This window comes from Adiantum capillus-veneris, chromosome 5, assembly GCF_014529385.1.
Source record: "Adiantum capillus-veneris isolate H3 chromosome 5, ASM1452938v2, whole genome shotgun sequence".
Classification (NCBI taxonomy): domain Eukaryota; kingdom Viridiplantae; phylum Streptophyta; class Polypodiopsida; order Polypodiales; family Pteridaceae; genus Adiantum; species Adiantum capillus-veneris.
This window is the reverse complement of record NC_140935.1, coordinates 174,480,257-174,498,776: the sequence shown is the minus strand read 5'-3', so window position 1 is coordinate 174,498,776 and position 18,520 is coordinate 174,480,257.

Sequence of the window (18,520 nt, the reverse complement as noted above, 5' to 3'; positions counted from 1 at the left end):
GCTGTGTAATGTGGCCCTACATGAAGCATACTCGGTCAATGCATGGAAAAATTAATGCTGTGCAAGAGAAGGGTATAAGCAAGATGCTTATTGGTATTCGCCGTCGAGGTTTCCTGTTTGTTGTTGATTTGGTTGGCATATTTTCTTTGCAAGTAAAATTTGTAACTCCACCGCTCTCTGTTTGATTGTCTTTCTTGCAAAAGTCGCTTGGTTTGTCGCTATTATCGAGATGGCCGTAGTCGTGGCAGAATTGGCCATAGACTTTGTCTCTTTTGCTTTCCACTTGTAGCTTTGCTTTGCCGGTTTTTGTAGGTGTATGCTACTTCCTTGGTTGTCATTGTTTTGCTGCTGATTGGAACCCACATAGATCGGTTTGCCGGTTTCATATGTTGTGTGTCTCTGCCTTCCGATGTTGCTTGTACTGAAGGGAGTTCCTTTTGCTTCGGTTTCAGGATCCAAATGCGAGTCGCATTTAAGTTGTTGCTGAGCATTTTCTTTGGGATCCATATCTGTTTTATTCCCTTGGTTTTTGGTTGAACTTTCTGCTTCTGTTGACTTCTTCTGTTGTCTCGTGGTTTGTTTTCCATGTCACCTCTATCCTTCCGCACCCATACTTGTTTTTCTCGTGTTGCTAACCTTGATCTTGGCACTGTGGTCTGTGTTGTTGTATGTTTGGAGTGAACATGGTTGGCTATTCCCTGTTTGTTCGCCATGTTGTTCTTTAGTGGCACCCTATCTTTTGGTTCTTTATCCAGTGATTGCATTGCTGCCAACTGATTTGTCTGGGGTTCCTGAGAAAAGGCTACCGCCTGTTGTTCTTGTGTATGCTGAATTTTGACTGCATCCGCATTCCAATCTATCTGCACATTATACTCTTTTTGCCAAGGTTGTCCCAACAACATGGGGTGTGGTGTGCTTTCATCCTCGACCACATAAAACTTGTGTGGGTAAATATATTGATGTACTTGTACATGCAATATAATCCAGCCCAATGTTTTTAGCGAATGTGATGTACTACTTTCCAGCACTTGTGGAGTAGGACATAGTTGACCTGTGGGCTTGATCTGTTTGTATAATCTGTAAGAGATTAAATTTGTTTGAGCTCCAGAATCAAGCAATGCCGTCGATTCAACTTGATTGCTATCCACTTTGACCGCAATTATTGGCTTCACTGTGTTTTCATCAAAATTCGTTAGTCGAATAGCATTGATTCGCAACGACGATCCACATTGTTGTTGTCGTAGAAGCCGTCTTTTTGCAATGCGCTCTTTTGCTTCTGCTTGGGCTTCTTCTTGTACTCTCTGTTTCTCCTTCATCATTGTTTTTCTTGATGAATTTGTTGAAGCATATCCTGTGTAAGTGGTAAATGATATTTCTTTAATCGACGCCCACTAATCCAATTTGGCATTTCTTCACCTGCTAATGTAGCAAGCTTGACAGCTCCACTTTGTGATAGGTCACTAACCACAAAGGGTCCCATCCCTCGCTTTTTAAGTTTCTTCGCATGTTGCTTCAAGGTATGAACAAGTATATAATCTCCTTTTTTGAACTCTTTCGTGCACACATGCTTGTTAAAAAACTCTTTTTGTCTTCTCTTTTTAGCATAGATCGAAGCTACAGCTCTCAAGCGAAGTTCATCTAGCTTTTCAAGATCATCTATTCTTGAAGAGAGCTCATGCCCTGTCCATTCTAAGCGTTTCGCTACTCGTAGAGTTGGAATTAAAAACTCTATGGGTAATATAGCATTAAGACCAAACACCATGTTGTACGGTGTTGTTCCTATTGATGTTTTGTAAGCTACCTTGTATGCCCATAGTGTTGAGTGTAGCTGTTGATCCCAGTCTGTTCTTGACTCTGATACAATTTTAGTCAAAACCGTGCATAGTGTTTTATTTGTGGCCTTAGCTTGTCCATTTGCTTGTGAATGATATGGAGCATATTTTCTATGTATGACCATGAATTCCTCTAGCAGATATTCAATGACTTCATTAAGAAAATGTGTTCCTCGATCACTGACAATTTCTATTGGTACTGTCCATATCATACAAAGACATTCTCATACAAAAATTATGCAGTGATTCATGCATCTACTTTTTGTGTTGCCTTGGCTTCCACCCATTTTGTGAGATAGTCCGTAGCCACAATGATATATTGGGTATGGGTGCGATATGCAGGGGGTGAAATAGGCCCCACAAAATCAATGCCCCATTTTGCAAATGCCCTTGTTCCCATCATTGGCCTTAGTGGAATCTCATCTCTCGTTATCGGCACCTTGGTGTGCTGACATGCGTCGCAACGCTTTACAAAATCCTCAGCATCCATATGCAATGTAGGCCACCATATTTCTGCGGTTAAGACAATTTTTTCCGTCTTATGCCTGAAAAATGGCCTCCACTTATGCCTCCATGTGCTTGTTCTAGAATCAGCAAGTATTCACTTTCACTTGCATAGATTCTAAGTTGATTGTCCTTTCCTCGCTTATAGGGTTGGTTCCCAATTAAACTAAAGTCGCGAGCCTCCAGCTCTATAGCCCTTTTCCATGCTCTTGTTATGTTTTCAGGAAAAGTCCTTGTGGTTAAGAAATCAATGATATATTGACTCCATGCAGGTGCAATGTTTACCTAAAACAATGTCGCGTGATCCACTGGTCGTTTGGAACTATATATAGTACAATTGTTAACATAAGTGTGTGTGTCAGCATACATAGTTGGCCAATAAATCCCTAATTGTTTCAGTCTCTCGTGTGTTTTCATTGTTGAACAATGAAATGCACAATCCTGGACATGTGCTTCTTCAAGATAACACTCGAATTCCTTTGGATTTATACATAATCGTAGAATTTGGTCCGAGCCTAGGTGATACAGTCGTCCTGCAATCAACTGCAAGTTTTTTGTTTGTCGAATTGTCTGTTGTTTGGATCAGTCTTCCTGGTTATCAAATCTACCTCCAAAGGAAAGAATGCTAACAATTTCCTGAGACCATTTGGGTATCATTGTTATATTGAAAAGATACGCATCAGGTATGTCATCATCTACTCCTTCAGGAGCTTCCCCGTTTTGCAGTCTTGAAAGATGATCCGCCCGTAAATGATTTTTACCCTTTTTGATCACCACTGTGAAGTCAAAATCTAGCAATATAATAAACCACCGTACAATTCTCCCAGTATTGCATGGTTATTTACCAGATACAAAAGAGCTTGATGATCTGTGAAAAACACAAATTTGTTTGCGAGCAAATAATGCCAAAATTTCTTTACAGCATAAATAATTCCTAACCCCTCTCTTTTAGTGGTTGTGTAGTTCTTTTCTGCACTGTTTAATTGTCGGCTTGCATAACACACTGGAAAATCTATTGTCACGTCTCCAGGTTGAGCAAGAATACTCCCGATTGCATATGCAAAAGCATCAATGTGAACATGCAATATCTTCTCCCAATCTGGTGCTTTAAGTACAGGTGCTGATACAAGGTTTTCCTTTAGCTTTTGGAATGAATTTTCACACTCCTCAGTCCAGTCGAAACGGACTAACAAACGATATAGAGGTTGTGTGATGACTACATACATATATATAAATCTTTGATAATATCCGCAGTGTCCCATGAAGGATTGCACTCGTTTCGCATTAGTAGGCCTGTGCAGGTCTACTATGACTTTCATTTTGTCTAGGTCAGTGGTTATGCCATTTCTTGAGACAATGTGTCCTAAGATGCGGCCTTGCCTAACCATAAAAGTGCACTTTTCTGGATTAAGATAGATTCGATATGTTCTGCACTTCTCAAATACCTTTTGTAAATGGTCAATATGTTGGTCTCGTAGAAGAGAGTGTACACAAAGATCATCCATATATATTTCTAAGAATATTCTCAGGTATTCTTTGAACGCATGTGTCATTAACCTTTGAAAGGTAGCTGGTGCATTGGTTAAGCCAAAAGGCATAACTCTATATGCATATATTCCCCAATCTGTGGAAAACGCTGTTTTGTGTTGATCCTCTATTGCAATTTCCAGTTGGTTATACCTTGAAAACCCATCTAGAAAGTAATAAGCCCGTTTCTTGGCCACCCTCTCAAGTACATGTTCTGTGATCGGCAAGGGATAATTATCCCTTATGGTGGTCGCATTTACCTTTCTGAGGTTCACACACACTCGCAGTTTTCCGTTCTTTTTGGGGACAACCACAATGGGTGACACCCAATCTGTATGCTCGATTTCATAGGTGAAATCAACATCCATCAGCTTGTCAATATCCTCTTTGATTCGTTTAGCAAATGTGTCATTATATGTATAAGGACGCTGTTTGCTAGGTTTGGCATCTGATTTCAAAGGAATTGTATGTTGGCATATCGATGGATCGACTCCTTTGAGGTCTTTGTAGGACCATGCAAACACATCTTTATACTTCTTGAGAAGTTGTGTTAGCCGTTCTTCTTCTTCAAGCTCTAAATCAGTTGTGATATAGACCGACTGAGGCTTTTCACTTGGTTCAGCGAGGTCTATCCGTTTTGCATTTTCCGGCCCATCGTAAGATTCGTGGTTTATTCTTTCCCACACTGGTGGTGTCATTATGATTTTTCTGTCCTGGATGGTGAATTTCCGATAGTGTAATGGTACATTCATGTTTCCTTTTTTTGACTCCTCCTTACCATCACTTTCCTCCTCAGTCGTCCATACCTCTCGTAAAGACCATTATAGTTCTTGGTATTTCTTTTTACGCTCCAATATGGTCCACTCTGGGTCTTTTGTTGTTTTTTGTTTTGATTTTTGAAATTTTTGTGATTTTGTTTCTCTTTTAGCTTTCCGTACTTGTTTTATTTCCTCTTGCGTTCTTTTCCTTCGAACTTTTGAGAATCTTCCTGATATTTGGTCTTTTACACAATCCTCTACTTTGACAAGCATTAGATAGTGAGTTTTATCTTTTATCCTGGGCATCAGGTTCTCTCTCATTTTTTTTTCTGCTCATTTTTTCCTATAGCGTTCCTGGCGTCTAGGGTGCTGATTGGAAAAATCATAAAACTTGATATTGTCTGTTTTCTCCCCACACTCGCTTGAGCTGTCTGAACACTCATTATCTGCATCGTTTTTCATCTCCAGATGCTCAGAGGAGTTATAAAACTCTTCTTGTTCTGGTGGTTCTACAATCTCATCTCCTCCTGGTATAAGGCTTACCATGTAATAGGGTAGCACATCATAGCCATCCTTATCGCAAAATTTTGTCGTTGGGCTATCTGTAATGGTACAGACATCCAATGTTGCTAGTATGTGTTCCCATTCCAGATATTCCAAGGCATCTTCAAGAAAAGGCTCCGGAATATAATCCTTGTCCTCAATAGCTCTTTCTAAGACACATTCCTCTCTTTTTAAGCTCCCGCAATGTGAAGCTCCGCACATCCATAGCTCTTTTTTTTGCCATAACCATGCTGGGAGCTCTGACCCTGCCAATGTAGCTGAATCAAACTCTTCCACTGGTGTTTGGGTTACATCTTTGTAACGATGGTCTTTTAGGTGTATTTTGGTTGTAGTCTCACCATGTATGAGGTATATGTGGTCGTAACCCCAATCTTGGACAATCTTTAATTGTCTCATGAACGGTCTTCCCAAGATGATCTCGTAATTGTTCTTTTTGTCGAATCAACTATTGCAAATGTATGCTCATACTCGATTCCGCACGAAGTGCCAATTAATTTTTCTAAGAGTCCTAGAGGCTTTTCCATAAACCCATATGCCAGTTGCAGTTTCATTCTGGTAGCTCTCAAAGCCGATTTTTCCCATTTTTTCCAGATTTCCTTAGTGGCAATAGCGACTCCTGCTCCACTGTCAAGAATAGATTTGGAAACTACTCCTTGGAATTCTACTGGTAACGTGGTGTTTCCATCTTCTCCCTTGCAATATTCTCCAACCTTGTTTAAAGGTACATGCCTAGTGTTTAGTTGAGGCTTGTCCAATTATCTGATCCCTTCTTGAAGCTTTGAGGTGGGGTCTTTTACTCCAAATTTTCTAAGCATTTGCCTACGGTGGTCCACATGTTTGGTCGTAGTCTTAGGAGTTCGGCTAATGTGATTGTGCATGCCATAGGGGTGGACAGTAACTCAATCAACCCTTGTGAATCCATCACTCTGTTAGAAGAAATTCTTTGAGATGGGATTGCTCTCATCTCAGATTTGGCTTCATACTCTCCTAGGTAAGAGGGTAGAGTTTTTAGTGAGTCTGGTTGGCTATGCCCCGAACTAATTGATCCCTGGTCTCCCCCTTGTGAATGCTTATCAAAGTTCATTTGTGATCTTGCCTCAAATTCCTCAATAGGAGGTAAGATCTCATTTTTCTCTTTTCTCGTGCTAGTCATGCGGTAACTCACCCTGTTAGCTTCGTTGGCATCATGGATTTGCTTCCACAGGTCATCTAAACCGTTACAATCCTTACCCATTTCTACCAATGTTTTAGGCTGGAACCCGTCACTTGCCTCATCTGTTGTATTTCGCACTATGATAGGTTCTCCCCTAGACTCGGAGGCATTCGTGAGTCTTTCCTTCGTTTCTACTTGTTTCTCTAAAGTTGGTTTGATAGGGGTTGGAGATGGTACTTCATGCCAACTTGCAGGTTTACCAAGCGGGTTTTCTATCAATGATTGAGCTGTTTCAATCATCTTTCTACACATTTCCAACCTCTGTTTTTCTATCTTGGCGTATGGATAAGTCATTCATCTTTGATCTTAAGTTTGGTTGTTCTTGAGTCTGGCTTCATAAGCTTTTAAAAGTGCGTCTAACTGCTCATTTACCTTTTCTGCCAATACTGATCCTCCTGATCCTGCACTTTTGGGTTCTGCTATTTCCTTGGGTGCTATGGTTGCCACAGTGTGTGAGCTTAGGCTAGCTAGATCCTCTAACCGCTCTAATCTATCCTTTGTGTGTTTTAACTCCTCGGATAGAGCCGTTTGCTCTTGTTCTTTCCTGGCTTTCATACGCGCCTTTCTAGCTTTCCAAGTGCTTCTATGATTCCTCACTTCTGAACTTGGAGTATCGGTTTTTGGCTCTTCAATTATGGGTTCGTTCGTCATTCTTTGAGCTTGGGCTCGTGTCACTGCCTGAATAGGTATTATTGTGTCGTTTTCTGACCCTCCACTGAAAGGCACTGCTTCCAGCATGTTCAAGGTATTTTTTGCTCCTTTGCTCAGGTTCTTAGGGCAATCAGGAATCAAATGAGTAACTCCACACTCGGTTAATTCCACACAAAGATACAATTATTTGTTCTAATATTCCTATTGGTTTCTTCACGTATCCATATGGTAATTGTAATTTTAGTCGAGTTTTCCTAAGAGCAGTTTTTTCCCATTTTTCCCACATACTCTTGGTTGCAATGGAAATTTCTACCCCACTATCTAATATTGCAAGTGTCTTTACTCCTTTGTACTCAAGTGGTAAGGTGGTGTTTCCTTCATCGCCTTTGCAATAGTCACCCACCTTCTTTACTAGTACTAGCTTTGTCTGTGGTCTCTTAGGCAAGGTGTCATCCATGTTTTCGTCCACAAGTTGGTCATGTGAAGCGATTTTCAACCCCATATTTTTTAGATGTTTGCCCATTTGGCCCCATAGATGCGGTCTAATGTTTAGTAGCTCTGAGAGATAAAGTGTGCATTGTATAGGATAAGAGATCAATTCGTGCAAGCTCTTGGTATCCATCATTTTTGGTGTGGCTTTCATTGAGAAGGTACCATTTTAACCTCCAATTTTGTTTTGAGTTCTCCTATACAGGATGGCAAAGTCTGTCAAGAGGGTGGTTTGCTCTCTTCAGATGTGACAGACCCCACATCCCCATATAAAGATCTAATATCCCCTGGGAAAATTTTGTGAACCATGTTTATCTCAAGGACATGTGCTAAGTGTAAAGTAGCACTATCATATTTTTTGGTTTTTGATCGATTCCCATATCTAAAGGTGCCTCAACTCTTGGATCTTCCTAGTCTATGTTTAGAATACCGTGGCTCTCCAATTCTTGGAAATTTTTGTGGATTAGCACCTTTGTTTTTGGAGCATCTGGAACATGTGGTTCCATAAGAGCTTGGGCCACCTAGATGAGCTCCTTGCACATTTGTAGCCTTTTTTTTCATACCCTAGATGAGGATACGTCAGCCATCTATGCTCTTAGATTTGATTTGGTTTTAGCCTAGCTTCATAGCCCTTCAAAATTGCATATAAAGGCTCAAAGATTTTGTCCACCAAGACTAAACCTCCCGAGTTAGTCTTTGACTCTTTAGGTCCCTTTGTATTTTTCTTACTTTCTTGCTCTTGTCTAAGTTGTTCTCTTGTATTTTAGTTTAGTTTTTAAAGAAGATTTCTCATGTAGCCTCTTTGCTTTCATTTTGTCCCTTTTGGCTTTCCATGATTTTCTTCTTGTTCTCGCTCATATGTTCTCAATTTTTGTTTGAACAGGCAATGTGGCTTCCTCGGCTAGTTTGATTTTGGCAGTTTCTTGAGCTTGATCTCAAGTCATCACCTTTAAATAAATTGTGGGTTTTACCTTAGATCCGCCTCAGATCCGCTTGAAGAAGGCATTATGCCTACAACATTCATTGTTGTCACTTTCCCTTTGTATTCTGTATTCTTAGCACAGTTTTGGAGTATATGGTCTCTCCCACATCCGTCATAGAACCCAAATAACTCTATTTGTGGACCCTTGTTTAGACAACCTCGTGCCCAATGGTCATCTCCACATTCATAGCATGGACCCTTGTTTTGACAATCTTGTGCCCAATGGTCATCTCCACATTCATAGCATGGACCTTCTTATTTCATAGAGCTGACGATACAGCCAATGGCTGTTCTTGTCTTGTGAGGATGACGTTTGAATCACACTCCTAATTTGCTATCAACATGAGCATATTCGCATCCATGGAGTACTAGTTTTTCACATTGTTGTGCCACTTTGCGGGCACGGGGTGAAAGATGTAAATCAGCATACATATTCGAGGTTTTACCAAACTTATGGACAATGGTACCGGTGGTACCAGTAGTACCAGTAGTCGTTAGGTTTTTAAGTTTGGTGCAAAGTCTCAAGTTTGGTACCAATCTTTTCAACCAAAACATGAGTCTTATTGGTGAAGGTCGTGAAGAGATTTTAGAGGAGATCCCAAGTGAGAATCTCTTGGTTGTTGTCATGGATGGTGGTGACATGGAAGTGTACTCAAAGGCATATGAAATATTCAATCCTTTGTTTGATCTTGCAGCTATGCTAGACAAATTGAATGACCTTTTGTCAAAGGAATTAAAAGAGTTTGAAGAGGCAGTTGAAGTGTAAGTGTTTGGTGGTGAATGGCAAGATTTATTATCATCTAACAGAATTTACTACCAACTCAATTGAGAAAGGAAAAGTAACAAGGAGATTAGGAATATTTTCCAAGAAGATTTCTTTTATTTTCCCACCGACCATTTCTTGTCATGTACATTCAAAACCTTGCAACCTTGTTCCAGAAGAAGTTTCCATTCTTTCTTTTTGTTCCTTAAAGTTGATATGCAAGGCAAAGGTGATGAAGTGAAAGATACATACAAAGAGAGGACAAATACAAATGTTTCAACATTCCTGTAGCTTGAGAAAAGTGCAGTTCTAGAGGAGGAGGAAATTGATGCTGTAGATGAGGAGCAAGAGAGTTCAAATTTTGATGTGGCTCAATTTAGAACTAGTACTGTCATTGATGAGATCATAGAGGAGGTAAAGGTATCTGAGTCCTCCCTTATTGTTCCAAACCTTCCCTACTTCTATATCAATAGAAAAGAGTATATCCCTCTCATCATATTCAATGTCTATTTAATATCAAGGAGGACTACTGTATTGCAACCTTTTTGAAGTTCCTGAGGTGGCCAAATATTTCATTCACACAGAAGAAGAGTCAAAAGAGGAGTTTTTGGCACTTGATCTACAGACATCCAATAACTTATTTCTTCTTGCTCCTGCTATACTTGCTCTATGAATGAAAAGAGTGGAAGAGGAGAAACCTACTCTCAAAGATGAGGATTTTGAGAAGAGGCTTGTTGAGCTTGGCATCCAATCTTTTGGCAGAGACTTTAACACTAGTCCTGTAAAATATTAGCCACTTTTGTGCCTTTTTGAGACTTTTGTAGAAAATTTATCAACACTATGCTAGTTATCTAAATAGAAAATGGTTTTAGGGAATTATGAACAATGCTCAATATGAGTTGATAAAAAATAGTATATAGCTAAATGAAGGTCTGAAGGTGTCTTTCCATTGCCATCTTCTACAACTAATTTGTGCATATGGACAATTTTCTTCTATTTTCTTTTGAAAGTAAATCAAATCATTGTTAAGCAGGCCTGACTTGGTTTTAGTCACTTAATAGTAGAGATTTCCTAAACATTGATCAAATCTTGTGGGAGTTTGCCAAGGAATTCTCTAAGAGGGGAATCAAACACAACACAGTTTCTCAAATCTATGCTTTCAAACAAAAGGAAAATGAAAAGGTGAAAGAAGATTCATTTTCTTTCAAGAAATACATCAAAAGATATCCAATGCAAAAGTTACCACAAGATGATCACTTATCTGTTCTCTTTATAGAGGGCTTAAGAAATGAAACTCTCAAAAGGGACTAACATTTGAAGCCATGGATAACATTCGAGCAAGTACTACGAAAGCATTATATCTGGTAGACGATTGCAAAACATATGAGGAGGTGACGGAGGACATAGAGACAAACAGCATCAACGTCTCTTCCATCGCTAGAGAGTTCACTACAAAATGTAGTGCTCCTGCTTCAATCACACAAAATGTTGATAATCTAATCAAAGAAGTGGTTTGCAGAATGCATCAAACCTACAGAATAAATCCCAAGATGAGGCCGCAGTAACCACCAATTGTCAATGCTCCAAGAGTGTTGAAGTGGTGTGTCATTGAGAGGAAATACATGAATCATGACACTAGTGAGTGATTATATAACCAGAATTATGTGAGTAAAAGGCCATAAGGATTGTCGGTGGTACAAAAATTTTCACCACCTCCAATGTATCAGATTGGACCCAATAATGCAGTATAAGGAGGAGACAAACCACAAACTGTTTTGGGAAAATAAATGCCTTTGCCTTATGATAATAGGGCCATTGTGTGTTATGCACAGCTATCAGAGTCACTCATAGCTCAGCCAATGATGCCACCAAAAACTATTTACTATGAGGAACCTCTTGAAAGCCATGTGGGAGGCAAAGGGTGTAGCTTATGCCACTGAGGAAATTCCATTTTGGGCTAGTACCGATGAAGCCACCGAACCCTCATATGTGACGCAAATTTTCATAAATCAATTCATGATGGATGAAAACATGCTCATGTTCATAGAAAATCAGAACAAAATACCTCGAGGATATCCACCTAAGACAGGCTAGCCAATAGGAGCACCACCACCACCAGCTCAACAAGGGGACCCATGCTATGAATGTGGAGGCAACCACTGGGCATAAAGGCTAGTGAATGAAATTTTTTGGATTTTGTGACAAATGTGGGAGAGATCATTTGATTCAAAATTGTACAAAAAATCCTGACAACCTGGGGGAGGCAGTTATCAATTTCATTGGAATTTTATCATGCCCAAGGAGATCCAAGTTTGAGTCAATAGCTCTGGTCAACGTGGTGACTAGAGGTTAAGCTCAAGAAGCAGTAAAAAATCAGCGAGAACAAATTAAAACTTCCCAAACAAACTTTTTGAACAAAGAAAATCATGGAATCCAAACGGGACAAAATGAAAGCAAAGAGATTGAAGTAAAAAACAGGTTTGGAAACAGAATTAAACCAAATGAAGGAACAATTTAGATGTGAATCAGAGAGCAAGAAAAACGCCAAATGGTAAAAGGAGTCAAAGACTGTATCTAGCGGATCAGTCTTAGTGACAAAGGTGAACGATCATTTAGATACCATGTAGCAAGCCTATGAGACGAGATTGAAGAACAACAAGATGCATAATCACTGTTATGAAACTTCTGAAAATCAAACCATATTTGTGGAGACAAATGAGCAATAATCTACAAGAGATGGGATTGAATATCCATCCAAAAAATAACCATGTGGACAAAATTACAGAAACAAATCATCCTAAGAAAAGGAAAGGAGAACTTGTCCCAGTGAATAAGGTGGGTGATTATTGTGAAGGAGAAGAATAAAACACCACGTTACCTGTGGAATACAAAGGAGTAAATACCATAGTGATACTTGACAGTGGAGCCAGAGTAGCCATCGCTCCCATATGAATCTGGGAGAAATGGGGGAGACCGGCTCTAAGTAAACTGCCCATGAAATTGCAACTAGCACACGAGTATATGGAGAAACCCTTAAGAATGTTGGAACAAGTAATTATATCCCCATGCGGGATAGAATAAAAACATATCTTTGTTATATTAGATTTTGAAAAGTCAACAATTTTGAAGTTATTTTGGGGCAACCTTTTACATGTCAACTCAAGATGGTTCAAGACTAGGACTATGGCCATCTCTATTTACGGCACAAGGAACACAACCATGGTTAACACAAAGGAACATAGTTATAGGGACGTATACTAAACCACAATAGAAGACTTTGTTGTCATTATGGATGTTGGAACACAGTTGCTTGCTTGGTTAGTGAAAGATGAGCATATTTGGATGTGCGGAGCATCAGAATACAAGAGCATGAGAAGGGAGGATTTCATCCTAGAGTGCTCAATAGAAGATTATCACTACATGAAGGAACCATTTCCAGAGGATTTGTTTGAACCCTTTCGATTTTGAAATCTCCTTCCTAGAACAAGATATTCCATGTCCATATTGATGCATCGTCTTATGTTATTGGATGTATCTTGGCCCAACCCCTGTGGACAACAAAATGGATTTTTCAATATGTTACTCCAGTGTCTCAACAGTGCAGAATGAAATTATGCTACCATAGAAAGAAAGGGCTTGCGAATGATCTATTCTATGAAAAAGTTTAGACATTACCTTCTCGCAAACAAGTTCATATTCTTTGTGAATCATCAGACGCTATTGTAATTTGTAAAAAAACCATGCAATATGGGTTGCATAGTTTGATAGTTCATAATATTTCTAGCAGCCACATGACTATGTTAGTTTGTGTGATGCTTGTGCAATTTGGAAGCCAATCAAGCATGCTACATACTTCAAGGTAGCAAAAGCACCCAAGTGGGGAAAGTACATTGTGGCGTATTTGGATCAAGGAGTTTTGCCGGTAAACTTGAGCAGTGCTAGATTATGCTCAATTCAACAAGAAGTGGAAAACTATGTTATTGTAAAAAATAGCCTTTATCAAAGAAGGATAGATGACAATTTGAGGATTTATGTAGCAAAGCACAAGTATCTTCTGATACTTGAACAAGCACACGTCAGTCCATCCAAAAGACACTATTTAGCTGACAAAACCACAAAAGTGATACTCCTTGCATGAATCTAGTGCCTACTCTATTAATGTATGCAAAGCTATGTGATTCTTGTCAATGCACTAAAGTACCAATGCAACGTGATGACATACTCCGCTAAGACCAATGATGGGAGCACAAGCTTTTGTCAAATTGGATCTAATGCATGCTCAATACCTTATAGTAGCCACCATAGATTATTTGATCAAATGGGTAGAGGCCAAGGCAATACAAAAGAATGATGCCAAAACCATAGCTCATTCTTGTATGAGAACATTTTCACGAGATATGGCCTTCTCATTGAAATTGTGAGCGATCGAGAAAGTCATTTCCTCAATAACATGAGTAACTATCTATAGCATGAGTTTATGTGCTTTATTCTAAATCATCTTTAAACAACTCTCAAGCAAACGGGCAAGCCAAAAGCACAAACAAAATCTTATGCACAATGCTCACAAAAATTATGAATCGAGAACAAACAAGGATCAAAACCTACATTCGATTTTATGTGGATATCGGATAGTATACAAAATGTCACAGAACATGACACCTTTCAATTTAGTGTTCAAGATCAATGCCACACTGCCCGTCAAATTCTACACTATGCATAGCACAAGACTTGGGATGGATGGCACACAAGTTGTGTGATAGACTGTACCAACTAATACAGTTGGACAAAATATAACTCAAATTGGTTGCAGTTATGTATGCACAAAAAAGATAAATGAAAGAATTCCATGACCAACATGTAATAAACAAGGAATTCCAAAAGGGGGACTATGTTTTAGTCTAAATCCTTATGAAACATTACAAGAAACTCAAAAGCGGGGTAAGGGCCCACTTGGGATCAATGACAAGTCACCAACTTTGGTGCCATCCAACTTGCAACATTAGAGGGAGAGGTAATGTCTAACTAGATAAACGGATGTAGATTGAAGAAGTATCATTATCCTCCCACTGAGGATGATGAATGAAGAAGTATCATCATCCTCTCACTGAGGTAATGTCTAAATAGATAAATGGATGTAGATTGAAGAAGTATCATCATCCTCTCACTGAAGAAATATTAGAGAAGATACATTTAGCTAAGGAGCAACAACAAAAATCTTAAACAATTAAAGATCAAGCACAGGAAGAAGCTTGGTTTCAAAGCGCAAGGAGAAACATCAGCCGCCACCTCCTATTATAATTGTACAAGTAGAGCAGAATTGGCTAGGCAAAATGGATGCTCACATCAAAGTACAGCTAGCTAATGGCACAATAGAAAGAGCACTTGTGGATACTAGAGCAATTTTCAATGCTATGCAGTATTCAACCTACCTCAAAATATCAAAGTCTATAAATGAAACAATTTACATTGAACTAAAAGCAGCTAACAGGGAAACCATTGTTAGTTTGGGACAATCCAATGTCTCAATTAACATAGATGGTAACCATTTCCCACATTGATTTCACATCATGGCAGATACAAATCTCAACGAGAAAATCATTTTAGGAGTTCATGGATGCAAACTTACAAGGCTGTTCTACATTGGTGAGCCAAAATGCTTAATTAATATCTCAAGGATATGCCTTATGTTACTCTTTTCGCACAAACAAATCACATATGGGATGAACATCAACATTGAGATGACTCCAACACAAGAGACGAGTTGTTTGCATTTCAACAATAATTACTTGCAAGTACTCGCATAGAACCGGTTGCAAAAGTTTGGATTTGGAAGTCAATCATGGCATCAAATCCGCAAAATATATGGTTACCCAAAACAATGCTTGTGCTAATCAATAATTACTTGCAAGTACTCGCATAGAACCGGTTGCAAAAGTTTGGATTTGGAAGTCAATCATGGCATCAAATCCGCAAAATATATGGTGTTGACCACTGGGTCAACAACACAACATAACTCAAGTTTCGTACCAAAGTCTTATCTTTTGCGAGTTATGAAATGCTGCGGATTATGGCTATAAACGTCATTTGTAATGAGTAGTTATTCTAGTTTCAGAAGCCGGGGTGCAATGGCACTTCCAAATTGTAAATACAAATCCATTTGACCCTTTCAACCCCATTTTTGGTTAAACCTAAGGTAGCCTTAGTATATAAGGTACCTAGGTCATTTTGTAAAGAGACTTTTATCATAATCAAACTTAGCGCTGCCGTCTACTGTGTGTGAGAGAGAAAGAGAGTGAGTGTGAGCTTCATCCTCCCGCTATGCCCGGCTCGCTCAACACATTGGAGATCCGACTGCACCATTGCGGTAGGCTCGAGGAGAGCTACGCGACAACGCCAAGCATTCCACGCGAGACGAAGCGCACACGCCGACGCATCTACGAGCTATTTGTGGCCATAAGTGTATCAAACGATGTCTGTTTTCTGCGTGCTAGTAGTCTATAGAATCGTGGTGACATAAGCTACGCATAGGTACTCATAAATTTCAGTTTCGGGCACTTTCAAAATTCAGCTCTGTCATCCTACGCGTTTTCCGCAGACGGGTTTAGAGTGAGGGTTTTGAGTGTAGAAGCTTAGCGACAGGTGTATCCTAGTGAGGGGATGGTGTTCCTTAAGTTTTGTACGAATCTGGCATGATTAGGTGAGTTACCTTTTGTATGTGTGTATGTGGCTAGGTGGTGTAGTTGAGAGCAGTGAGGTTCTTGATTGTGGTTTAGTTGGCCTTCCTGAGTGTTGTATGTGTAGGATGGTCTCAGCCTGACAAGCTTAAGAGATTTCCTCCGTGTGCCTATCGTGTCATCTGTGTCCTCGATTGACATTATGTTGATCTAGGTAGTGTTTGCATGCACTTCATGGGTGTGTGAGTCTCTCCCGTCCAACATTGGCGCCGCTGTCGGGGACACAAGGACCTAAGTAGGTTTCCTACTAACACTCGTGTGATGCTTGCTTGATTTAGTTTCGGCTAAAGAAAGCATTTTTCTTAAGTGGATCTGGAAGAGGATATTCCGTGATCAAGTTGATAGCCAGGAAGCGTGTGTCGTGCCGAGGGCCTGCGACTAGATAGGTTTAGTTAGGATATGTGGATTAGAGTAGTTGTTGGTGGTCGAGTGATTTGTGAGGTGATAAAAGCGTTTACTAGTCCGTGTGTGGCAGTGAAGCGTTTTTCTACTCATAGATGCAAAACTCCATATGGTTTGTAGGAGTAGCTTTAGGTAAGTGATTCGATTCTGATCTAGAGCTATTCATCATTGAATTATTTGCTAAAGTGCTTGATTGCATTTGAAATCACGGAAAAGTGTGCTTTTGAGGGTAAAAATGCATTAAACAAGCTTTTGTGGATATTTTTGTATGACTGACTGATGTTGTGCATATAAAAGACCATTTGCAAGGGTTCTGTGAAGAAAACCTGCAAATCTGTAAACATAGACATCCTACGCGTAGGATGTCTCAAGGGGGTTCTGGAGACCAAATTTGAAAATTCTGACTGCACCAGTGTGTTCAGAGGGGGGGGTTTACCCTAAGTATACATTGAAACTAGAGTTTTGACCAACTCTTGAGACCCAAAAGACCAAAGACAGAGTGTCAAAAACGCGAAAACAAGAAACTTAAGATTCTGAGCACAATTTTGCATAAAAACTGGTAGAAATGCTTGAAAAGTAGTGCTCAAGACTTGGGGATGCCTGTAGATAAATTCTGCAAAAAATTTCATCAGTAGACATCCTACGCGTAGGATGTCTCCAGGGTATTTTTGGCAGGGAATTTGGGAAAACTGAGGTTACCAGTGGGTTCAGAGGGTAGGTTTTACCCTAGTAACATATTGACTTGGGTGTTTTTCCCTATTTTTGTTGACCAAAAGCCAAAAGGCGGAGTCAGAAAACGCAAAATTTCAAAAAAGGCTTAAATTGAGTGATTGTTGCATGTCTTTGCAATTGTGAAGCATACTTGCACTTGCTGAGAGCATAAGGAAGCATCAGGGACACTTCAATCTCAAAAAATCAGCAGTAGACATCCTACGCGTAGGATGACTACAGGGTGATCTGGTGGAAATTTTGAAATTCTGAGGTTACCAGTGTGTTTAGAAGGTAGGTTTTACCCTATTTTCACCTGGAAAGTGGAAATTTGACCAAATTTTGACAGATCAAATCCAAAAGACGAGAATTGCCAGACATCCTGTCCAAATTGTGTCCAAGGCCTAATTTTGAGACCAAACCATAGGATGACTCCAAAGGCATGTTCTAAATGTTGTATTGAGTGCATGTGATCAATTTCATTTCATTTGGGTCATTGAAAGGAAGATTGAACAGACTTTTGAAATCCAAACCAAAATCTAAGCATACCACTGGGTTACTGACATCAAGGGGAAGCTGTGGGACAAGTCTGGGGTCAAACAGTCCAAAAAGACATCCTACGCGTAGGATGTCATATGTGTGATTTTGCACTCCAATTTTAATTATGAGCACACCACAGTGATCAGCACCTTAAGGAGAGTCTGTGGTTCAAATTTGGGGGTTTTCTGAGCAGTTAGACATCCTACGCGTAGTATGTCTAAGGCATAATTCTGAAACCAAAGTTCTACTGTGACCATAGCAGGGTGTTGTATAGCCTTAGGCAAGCCTCCTAGTCAAATTTGGTCCAATTTGGAGTTGATTTGACTTAGGAATTCATCAGAACAGACATCAGGCTTTTGGAACAGATTCTGGATCATTTGACCAACCCATAGGTGTCAGAATCAAAAAGTAAAAATAGCTGTGAGTTTAGCACATCAAGGGGAAGCTACAGTGCAAGTTTGAGCTGAAACAGAGCAAAAAGACATCCTACGCGTAGGATGTCTCTAGCTTGATTTAGGACTCCAAACTAACTTATGAGCACACCGCTGTGATCAGCACATCAAGGAGAATCTAGGGTGAAAATTTCAAGTCATTCTGAGCAAAAAGACATCCTACGCGTAGGATGTCTCAAGGCCATTTTTAGGTCCAAATGAAATTCTGAGCATACCATTGTGTTGCTGGACTTAAGATGAGTCTCTGGACCAAATTTTGTTAAATTCTGAGCATATACACATACTACGCGTAGGATGTCTCTAGGCCAGTTTTAGGGTCCAACTGTACTTTTGACCATACAGGAGTGTTCACAGTGTCACAGAGATCCCAAATATTTTTTTCAAAATTGAATTCGGACTCA